Source organism: Bos javanicus, chromosome 5, assembly GCF_032452875.1.
Source record: "Bos javanicus breed banteng chromosome 5, ARS-OSU_banteng_1.0, whole genome shotgun sequence".
In the NCBI taxonomy this organism is placed as follows: Eukaryota; Metazoa; Chordata; class Mammalia; order Artiodactyla; family Bovidae; genus Bos; species Bos javanicus.
The window spans coordinates 19,523,615-19,532,992 of record NC_083872.1 but is presented as its reverse complement, the minus strand read 5'-3'; the positions used below and the strand labels follow the sequence as shown (position 1 = coordinate 19,532,992).

The 9,378-nt window shown below is 41.0% G+C and overlaps 1 long non-coding RNA gene across 4 annotated transcripts; it reads right to left on the bottom strand.

The window, feature by feature from the left end:
* Positions 1–457: 457 nt before the first annotated feature.
* On the bottom strand, positions 458–8,030 carry LOC133247195 (uncharacterized). Of its 4 annotated transcripts, XR_009736304.1 has the most exons (5): positions 6,239–8,030; positions 3,304–3,497; positions 2,992–3,105; positions 1,125–1,431; positions 459–803 (listed from the first exon to the last, which is right to left on the bottom strand). It is a non-coding gene; the product is annotated as an uncharacterized LOC133247195 (long non-coding RNA). The 4 variants fall into 4 exon arrangements; XR_009736303.1 differs by lacking the exon at positions 6,239–8,030 and having other exon boundaries at positions 458–803; positions 3,304–4,211; XR_009736306.1 differs by lacking the exon at positions 6,239–8,030 and having other exon boundaries at positions 458–803; positions 2,992–3,101; positions 3,304–4,211.
* Positions 8,031–9,378: the final 1,348 nt, after the last annotated feature.

Here is a 9,378-nt window from a genome sequence, read left to right as displayed (position 1 = left end):
CCCCAAACACTTAATTTCTCCAAAATAATTCCTAGACATGCTCACTGCCAGATATGTTGCTTCTTTTGGTATATCTGGAACATTGTTTTGTAGAGTGATCTAACTTCTGGGAAATCCTATATTGAAAAACTTATTTGAGATAAGGCAATCATAGGCAACATGGATGTGTTTTCTTTGAATTATAGTTGATCATTGAACACCTTTTCTGAAAATTCTAGTAATAAGAGATGGCTAAAAAGAATAATTGGAGAAGGAAATGGCAACCCACTCCAGTGTTCTTGCCTGGAGAATCCCAGGGACAGGGAAGCCTGGTGGGCTTCCATCTATGGGGTCGCACAGAGTCAGATACGACTGAAGTGACTTAGCAGCAGCAGCAAAAAGAATAATAATAATAATCCTTATTATAGGGATTCAAATTTAGATAATAATCTTCTTGAAAACTAAACAAACAAAAAGGCCCCAAGACAAAAAACAAGTACTCTAGCAAAAAAAAGCACAAAACTCAAGCAATATACACATTAATGTTTATAATAATGGTGTTATTAAGGCATTTAGAGTATGCATAATTTATAGCAGGTGTTATTCTTAATAGTAAATATTATCCTGGTAGACTAGAATCTTTGCATATGTTACCTTACATGGTAGGTGGGTCCAGTTAATCATATGAATTCATAAAAGTGAAGGACATTTCCAGGTTGGATGGGAAGTGATGATGGACACATGGTCAAGGAGATGCTAGATTGCTGGCTTTGAAGATGGGAAAAGGGAGCCAGGAGTCAAAGAATGCAAGCCATTTCTAGAAGCTGGAAAATGAAAGCAAAGAGATTCTTTCTCAGAGTCTCCAGAAAAGAAATAGCCTCTAATACCTTGATTTTAGCCCAGTGAGAGCCATGATGAATTTCTGACCCACAGAAATACAAGGTAACAAGCTTGTGTGGGTTTAAGCCACAACATGTTCATTGTAATTTGTTACGGCAGCAATAAAAGAGTCACCTAACAGTTGAGACAAACTTTCTCATGAACAGCTTATCTCTTTGGATGGGGAGAAAACAATGTAACCTTTTTAAATATAAGTATCTCAACCACTTCTGATTTAAAAACAGTTGTATGTTGAGGTCACTTACTCTCTTCTGGGTAAATGATTGCTCTCCCAGATTTCCTCTTCTTTTCTCTGTTCTTCCCAAGGTGACTCTAGGCCAGTGGAGTAGAAGGGGGCTCATGTATCTTCTTGGGAATGGGGGACAGGTGGTTTCCCCAGGAGAAGCCTTTCATTATGGATCAGTCCCCACTAATCTTTGCTTGTTGCTGCTGCTGCTGCTAAGTCCCTTCAGTCGTGTCCGACTCTGTGCGACCCCATAGACGGCAGTTGCTTGTTGGCCTCTGCTAAATGTGCTGGTGTTGTTGCTGGCCCTCCCGAACTTTGGGCATTCCCTAGGGGAATGGTGATTTGGGGGAAGAAAAATTAGATTCAGAGAGACTCCTTTTCAGAGAGGAAAAAGAAGTAAAAATATAGTTTCTTCCTTTGCTGCCTACTCTAGACACTGCCATTGGCTCCAGTCATTGAGATCTCATCCTTAATCAGCCCTGGACTCTGCTGACCAAGTGATCTTCTTAGCGGTTCTGCAACTTCTGGGGGCCATGTGAGAACTTTTGTGTCTTCTGTAAACTGTGCTCAATACATGGGAGGCTATAAACCATATTTCAGGCTCCTTTAATCAGTGTTGTGCGAGCAATCTTGGACCATTTTGGTCAAAATGGCTCAAAGTTTCTTTCAGAGACTTTGAGGCTTCTTTCAGAGGCTTTCTGAAACCTCCAGGCAGTTGGGTGACCAGTTCTGAAGTTCTTGGGATTCTTGTGCTTATCTGGATGTATTTTCCCCCATCTCTATGTACCGTGTTTGTCTAAGCGTTGTGGAATTGGGTCATCTAATGTCACACTGCCTCCCTTTATTCTTCCTTGGACAAATTTATTCTTCCTTGGATAAATTTTCCTTGGACAAAAGGATCTGGATTTTTCTTTCTTTTCAACTCCAGAAGGGACTTTCCCTACATCTTAATTTCCTTTCCCCAAAGCACCAACCTCAGTTTTTTAAAAAAGGTAATTTAAAAAATAATGGGGAAGGGTATTCCCTTCACACCATAGAAGAAACTCTGATCTAGACTGGCCATGCTTGTCTCCTGATAGGGTAGCTACAGGACAATGAGATATTTGAAGTCAGAAAGATCGAAAATCCATTGATTTTTTGCAGAGGTTGGCACATTAGAGCCTACTAGCTGGCTGATGGCTTTTATAGGAGTATAGCACTGTACTGGATAGAGTATCAGAGTAGCTCAGTCATGTCTGAGTCTTTGCTACCCCATGGGGTATATATTGTAGCCCATGGGGGTCCTCTATCCATGGAATTTTCCAGACCAGGATACTGGAGTGGGTTGCCATTCCTTTCTCCAGCAGATCTTCCTGACACAGGGATCAAACCCACATCTCTTGTGTCTCCTGCATTGGCAGGTGGATTCTTTACCAACTGTGCCACTTAGGAAGCCATAGTGCTTTATACATTGTCTCTGACTCCTTTTGGGCTACAATGGCAGCATTGTATGGCCTGCACATTCCCAAATGTTTTCTATCTGGCCCTTAAGATAGTATTTATTGGTTCTTTGCAGGCAGTCCAGCAGTTAAGACTCTAGGCTTCCACTGCAGGGGGTGCAGGTTTGATCCCTGGTCAGGGAATTAGGATCCTACATGCCAAATGGGGTGGTCAAAGAACAAAGAAACCAAGAAAGTGTGTACTGACCCACATTCAATGTATTAGCAATCTGTTCTATGAACAGATAAGCTCAAAACCTGGGAGCTTAAAACAGTAAACATATACACTGTGGGTCAGAGATCTGGCTGCCATAGCTGGGTGATTTTAGCTTAAGGTCTCCTATAAAGATTGCAGTCAAACTATTGACCAGGACCACAGTCATCTACAGAATCTACTTCGAAGCTCACCCAGGGGGTTGCTGGCAGACTGAGTTTCTTAGTATTTTTTAGCGGCTTTTGATTTGGAGGCCTTAGTTCTTTGCCACATGGGCTTCTTCACTGAGCTGGTCCACATGAAGCTGGCTTCCCCCAGAGCAGGTGATTTAACAGAGAGAGAGAGAGAGAGAAATCAGCAGTCTTTTATAACTAAATCTTGAAAGTGATATATCAGTTCTATAGTATTCAACTTGTTAGAAGCATGCACTAAGGGCAGAGGACACTGGGAGATGTTTGGAGGCGTGCTATGACATTTGGTAACCCTTCACATTTTCACTCATTTACCTCATTGTGCTATGCATGGATTTCTGTCAACGTAGCTCTGGAATTTAGGACTGCAAGAGCCAAGATAAGCCAGGTAGTGAAGTGTTGAAGTCATTGTAATTCTTATTCCAAGACAACTGTAAAGTTTCTGGTCTGCTTGGTGCCTGTGGGCCAAATCCAGGCTAAAACTCCAAAGGTTTGAAATACATGGGAGCCTAAAAGGAAGCAAATGGCAGAGATTCAGAGTACAGAGACTGGTGATTACGACAAGATTGATTTGCAGCAAGGTTAAAAGTTTCTGTGTGGTGGCTCAGCGGTAAAGAATCCGCCTGCCAAGCAGGAGACGCCTGCTAAGCAGGAGATGTGGGTTCAATCCCTGGGTCCAGAAGGTTCCATTGGATAAGGAAATGGCAACCCCCTCCAGTATTCTTGCCTGGGAAATCCCATGGACAGAGGAGCCTGGCGGGCTACAGTCCATGGAGTCGCAAAGACTAGGACACAACTTAGTGACTGAACAGCAGCATCAGCAGCAGGCAGTTAAAAGGACAACAATGAGAGCTTTTGATTCGTTAATTCATTTGATATTCAACAAATAGTGAATTCCTACTAAGCTCCAGGTGCTAAGGCTTTGTGGATATAGCAGCAAACTTGGAAGCAAGGATGGCCTCGAGCAGGAAACATCTTCCAGCAGGTGCTTCCTTTGTATGTTGACAGAGACAACAAGTGACTTCCTAGGATTTGACCCTTTGGGGATTTGCGGGCAGGAGAAGATATTTATATTAAATATTTATTTTAAAAGATAGGTTGAATGGAGCCTGTATTCAGGGATAGGAGGCAGGCCCTTAGAAACTTTTTCATGCTTCATTTATGGTCCTTCCTAGTTTAACTGAATGCTTTAAAGAATGCTTGTTGCCCCCCAAGTTTAGGATTCCAGGAGTCATTGTGTGTGGAGGTACAGGTGTGGAGTGGCAGGGTCAATAGAAGCTATGGACTGTTGAATGTATTAACACACCACCTCCTTTTTCTTACCTGTTTTATTTAGCCATTGTAAGCACAGTCATTTCTTTCATTAGGCTCAGACCATATATATTTGTTTAACAATTAGATCTACAATTCCGCTCCAGAAACCTCCGTCAAAACCCAAACCCTTTTTCTTCCTGTCTAGATGGAGGTAGAGGAGAGAAACTGGGACAGGAGGAAACAAAATTTTCTTGGCTCATCCAAGGAAAGTCAGGTTGACTTGGGGATAGATTATAAAGACTCCAGTCCTGTGTTAGCTGGGGGGGAGCCAGGAACCATGGTGTCCCTACCTCAAGGACGCTTGTATAAACTTTTGACCTACAAATGAAGTTAATTTCCTCTATCTGTGGGACTGAAATTCCATTTTAGGATTTCATTAGTCCCAAATATTCCATCACCTGTACTCACATCAATGGTTTATTGGTGTGGACGTTTTTTATGGGTCTCAGCAGAAACTGACAGCAGGAGTGGCGCTCGTAAGGTTTCTACAGTCATGCACATTTCTAAAGGAAGGGACATGGAGGAAAAGACAGCCATGGAAATTTGTTATTTGGAAACTGACTCTGTGAGAAAAATAGAAATGAACTTTTAAAATGAAATGATGGCAAAGCAAAATATTAAGGCATAATAGGGTAGCCTTGGCTATCTCTGTGACTGTGAATCCTTTTTCTTGGAGACTGTCATATCTGATGCCAGACACACAAATGTTTTGCACTTACTCAGCAGTTAAAGGTAAGAGGTTGTGAAACTCTAAATGAGCTAGGGGAAAAAAAAAAAAAAGAGGCAAAGGGCTGAGTTTGAGTGAGTGAAGGAAGATAAACCAGTTGAGATTGCATGTTGATGACACTCACCAGGGTTGCTCAACAGTAATATCTGACAAACAGCAAGAGAAAAAGGAAACATTTTGGCAGAGTCAGCCACCCTCAGCATCTCTCTTCAAACCCTGCTAAGAAATCCCCACCGCTGGATGAGTTATTTCCTCTTTCTGCTGTAGGACTACAATGGGAAAAAAATAGACCCTAGAGCTGAAAGACTGAGGTTAGGAAATAGTACCATGAGTAATAACAAAATAATGAATTGGACCTGGAGGTATGGATCTTCCATCTAGAGGCTTGAATTTAGTCAGGTCCATTCTGGTGCAGTGGATACTTTGCCTGTCTCTTTAGGTTGTTTCATATGGTCTTTTGTTTATAGCTATCTTCGGTTTTGTTCATTCCTTCTTCTTGCCTAGAATCCAGTGGAATTGCACCTCCTCCTGCTTCTTTGTCCCTGTCAAATCCGCTCTCAGATTCCTATGCTTTCTTTAAAATCCAACTTAAATCCATCTTTCTTCCAAGAAAACTCAGCTCTCCCAGTCCAACTTCCACTTTTTTCTCCTTTCTCCTCCAAATATCGTTAGCCCTTTATTAAACTGGTCACAGTGTCCTTTTTTACATGAGTTACTTATATATTTTCTGTTGTCTTTATTGAATCGAAGTCTCCAGAGGGCAAAAGGCTTGCCATGAACAACCTTATATTTCCTATAATATTTACTCAGTGATATGAGCAATATAAAAAGCCAATATAATATGTCAATGTTTATTACAAAGTATAAACTAACTGTTAATAACTTTAACAGAGATACAAGATCCTAGACAAAATTTCTGTAATTTTCTTAAAGTTAAATTTAATTAACCTCTATCATCTTTTTTTTTGGCTGCACAATTTGTAGGATTTCAGTTCCCCAACTAGAGAGCGAACCTGTGTCCTTGGCAGTGGAAGCTCATGGAGTCCTAACCTCAAGGAATTCCCAATCTCTATCTTCTTTTGCTTTGCTGTGTAGAATGCTAATGGAAGAGACAGGGTTATTTATTTTTGGAAAAAAATTTTGGAAACGCTATGTTTATTTTAAAATCTTTTGATTAAAAAGGAAAAAAGAAAAAGAAAGTGATTCTACCTGCCTTTGAGTTCCTTGGAGGCACAGGGCCATGGGGTTATCTTGCTGGCTTCATATTAGGGCTGCAGGAGATTCTAGAATTTTTAATTTTTTTTCCCCTTTCATGGCGAAATCTTTTGAACAGAACTTTGTGTTGTAAAAAAGAAACAGAACGCCCATCATTAGATCCTATGGTTTTCTCTCTTCCTTTTCCCACCCAAATCTCTCAAAGGTGTTGTTTATGCCTATTGGCTACACTTTTGAGATATGCCTTCATTTCCTAACTGCTTGCAGTTAACTGACTTTGATCTTCATCGCACTCCAAAAACAGTTCTCCAAAAGGTCAGCTGTGACTTCCTTTTTGTCAGAATATCTCAGCAGCATTTGATGTTGATGACCTCCTCTTTGTGACACTCTGTTGCCTTGTCTTTGGCATTTTTTCTTTCCTAGATTTTCTTCTAGGGGGAGGGAAAAATTAATTTGTTAAACACACATGTTCCTCCTAGGTACTTCCTATGCATCACTATATTTGAGCTTCATGACAGCTCTCTGGGGCAGGAGGCACTCTTGCATGCTGTCACTTGAGAGATATTTTTGTTTTGTCCCATTGGCCAGTTATCACTTGGAGGTGGGGTAGGGTGGGAGTAGGTCTCCTGTGCCTGAGCTGGTTACAAGTTCCTTGAGAGTGAAATCCACACCCTCCACTTCTCTGTCTCACAGTGCCTGACACAGCAAATATTCTCAGGGTTTAATAAATATTTGTTGACCAATTACAGATCAACAAATATTTATAGAAAGAGCTCAGACGTTGAGGATGAAGAGGAACACAGCACATTGACCAGTTTTTGCTGAATATTTCTGTTTTTCCAAAGGCTAGAAGAGACCTCCCTTCATAAGCCATCTTCAGAAATAAAACAATACCCCCAAAACCTCACTCATGAAAAGATCATGTCTGACACGAAGATTAGAAAAAGATTAGCAACAGTCACATGTTGGCCAGAGTGGGTTTCCTTCCAACCGCAAGAGAACCTCTCAGCCCGGAGCGATTGAAGCCGGAGGTTTCTGGATTAGATCAGGATGATTATATTTATTATCTGCTCTGGGCAGCTTTGTTCAGCTTCTGAGTCAGATGCACTGAATTTGTACTTTCTGTCTGACAGGCTGATATCTTATCCTTTATTTCCACGTGAGATTGGGCCGGGCCTGGTGAAACGGGAGGGGGTGGGGATGGTGCTGGCCGAGAGGGTCCGCGTCACCCTCTCCATTTCCTCTTACGCTCCCTCCATGCCTTTCAGTTCCTCATTTCCCACCAGGTGCCCGAGGGCTTATGCTTCCCCGTGATCTTCTTTGTCATGGGGGAAGTGGTGGGAACCAACAGTTTTCTGAAAGTGTGCCTACTCCGAAGCTTGCGCATAACTGGGCAGTCAGCGTCCTTGTTTCGTTTGCAGTCTCTTGGCAACGCCACAAAGTCGCTGTTATGAATTTTATAGCAGAGAGGTTGAAGCTGAGGCTTTGAAAGGAGAGGAAGCTTGTCCAGATTCTACAGCTTGTATATACAAATGTGAAATTTAACAGTCAGCTTGTTAGACTTCGAAACATCTGGGTTTCTTGGATCGTTCAAAGTTACCTCCTATGAAGGAGAGGGATGGTATAAACTTGTTTCCCATTGAAGGCTTTGTAGCTTACCCTACACAGAGACCAGTGATTTTCCTACAGCGCCCCAGCAAATTTGCCATGGTCAGAGGACCAGGGCACTTGCAGTGGAGGAGGCTATGCTTTCTCTCTGGGCAGGATCTTCTCATCCTTATCTGTGCTTCCTAGCATTTCTCCTGACCTCTTCAGGGAAGCATTCTTAGGCATCTGAGGTCGATAACCTGGAGTCAAACATTTAGAGACCCTTTTCTTTGATGGATGCTCTTTCATTAGTCCCAGGAAAATGAATTGAGTGTACTAGACCCTTCTTTTTAATCAAAGAAAATGCTTAGGTTAGAATAAAGAGCAAAACCCTTCCATCAGCACTAAGTTAATTGACTATGGAAGTGTGTGTGCAACATTCAGATGAAGCCCTCTGCACAGGTTGATGCTGGAGTGCTCACCTGGGACCTGATGGCTAATGCAGCCTCACAGGATTCTAGAAGCTTCTTCAGTGCAAAGATCATGGCTGGAACAGTGAATGGGTCTTCATTATCCTAGGAGTGAACATCCAAGGAATGAATATGTGTAATGCTCCTGAAAATGAATCCACTTACCCTTCATTTTTTTAATAATTAAAAAAACCCATGAATTGGGGGGGTGTGTGTCTTCAAGGGGAAATTGAATCTCATTGTGATAATTTCTTTATTCTTATGCACAGTTAAATAAATTTAAATTATAATTAGCACTTTAAGAAAACAAAGATGAATCAAATACTGATAATTCTTTTCAGCTTAATTTTTCTAATAAAATTGTAGGGTAGAAATGTTGAAATCTTCACTTAATGTGTGTGTGTGTGTGTATATATATATATATATATATATATATATATATATATATGACTTTTGCAGTGTTATCACAGAGATTTTGCCCTTAAGTGAGAGCTTTACCATTTTTCCTAATGTCCGCTCTGAATTTTTTTTAAATCAAATAGTTCTTTTTTTTTTTTTTTACCACGCTTATCATATCTGTATCCTTGTTGATTTCCTCTTCATTAATTTTTAATAGATCCACCTTTGCCAGTTCTTGTGTGTGTGTGTGTGTGTGTGTGTAATCCAAGAAGTTTTCTGATGTTACTTTCCCCAATCTTATGAAATCCTACAACTTTTGCAATGTTTGTCATTTGCTTGGCAATCTATTGCGTTGCATTTACCTTGTTTGATTAAATGTTTATAACATCTACACCACCAGTCAAAGTCAGTATTGATATAATGAGTGGACAAATAAGCTAGGGGTTAAGTAGAGTGGGATAAGTGGTGACTTAGTATTTCAAGAGATCGATCAGCCCCTTTATGAATATTTTTGTGTTATGGTGCTCCTTTGCTTCCCTAAGCAGCTGTGTAATTGTGGGACGGGGCATAATGCATGCGTTAATAATTAGGACTCCCTGCACCCAAATAATTGTTGAATGGAATGGAACTGAACTTGTCTGGATGTTTGAAGCCTTCAGGCTCAGGTTGCACAGAGAT